General features: G+C 39.4%; 1 long non-coding RNA gene across 1 annotated transcript in view; it reads right to left on the bottom strand.

Annotated features, from left to right (window-relative positions):
* The window catches only part of LOC117940180, an 8,270-nt gene extending 8,112 nt beyond the window's left edge, over positions 1-158 (bottom strand). The window contains exons 1-2 of the long non-coding RNA XR_004655719.1: positions 147-158; positions 54-60 (exon numbers count right to left, since the gene is read on the bottom strand). This is a non-coding gene — a long non-coding RNA (uncharacterized LOC117940180). The remainder of the gene's footprint in view (positions 1-53; positions 61-146) is intronic.
* Between the last annotated feature and the right edge of the window lie 987 nt (positions 159-1,145).

A 1,145-nucleotide genomic window follows, 5' to 3' on the forward strand; every position in this document is an offset into this window, starting at 1 on the left:
AAATGAATTAGGAAATATATGCAGTCGATTGGAGCTAATTGATATCTGGCGACATAAACACTGTTGTGGAAGTTTCTGAACAGCGAGGGAGTAATTTGCGTGGCAGAAGAGACCTTGTTGAAACAAAATAAAGACAGGCTGCAAACTGGATTAAAGGTTTAGGTATTTGGTGGAAGGGTTTAATTGTTTTCTGCAGAGAACAATCAAAAATTACAAGAACAGCTCTCACAATGCACAAAGTCACAGAGTGACAACAGTTCTGGTAAATACAATCAGTACTACACTTCTTTATATCCAGTGCCCCCAGAGGAAAAAAACTCTTTTGGAAAACAGTTTAATCTTAAACATAACAATCAGTGGACCTCAGGCAGACAGTTGGAGCTCTTACGTATTTCTGAATCTGTCCCTCGTGTGTCCAAGTTTCTTGACCGGTTATTCTGTCTTAGCTGAAAAAGAAAATTTTGTCTCTTGGATAGGCTATGGTCTCGACCTGGGATCTGTTATGATAAACACCGCTCAAGGCAACTGTTTCTGTCAGGCTCCACGTCATCTATTCTTCAAGGAAATGGTGTGGGGTCATAACAAAACCAGTTGTCTCCCATCAAGGAGAAACACACATATGACAGATACAGAAATCATATACTCTGAGAGGCATTGGAGATATTATGAATAATTACAATGAAAATCATTGGTTAAATGTAATTTTCCCATTACAAGCCGTATTGTTTTCAGGTCCGGCACAGACCAGGAAAGAAGAATGTCATTGCTGACTTTCTATCCCGTGACTCTGAGGAGTAACGGTTTTAAGGGGGAGTGTGCGTGATGAAGTGGATTTGCTCACCACTTGTCCCATACAGGTCATTAGTAAAGTAAACACACAGTCATGTTAGTTTCAGTTCCATTTTATTAGGTTGCGAGTTGAAACATGGTTTTCCCTGTATTGATACTTACCATTGTTTGTTCTTTGTTCAGTTCCACCATGCAGGACAATTGGTTGGGGAGGGGCCAGCCTAAGTATTTTCTGTTTTATAGGAATAGGGTGGTCATGGATGGATGGTCACCAGACAAAACCAAGTAGAGGGGTTTCTTTTTTATAGGAATGTTTATTTTGGTTATTTTGGGTTATTGTATAAAAAAAGGTATGA

This window comes from Etheostoma cragini, unplaced genomic scaffold (assembly GCF_013103735.1).
Source record: "Etheostoma cragini isolate CJK2018 unplaced genomic scaffold, CSU_Ecrag_1.0 ScbMSFa_188, whole genome shotgun sequence".
Classification (NCBI taxonomy): Eukaryota; Metazoa; Chordata; class Actinopteri; order Perciformes; family Percidae; genus Etheostoma; species Etheostoma cragini.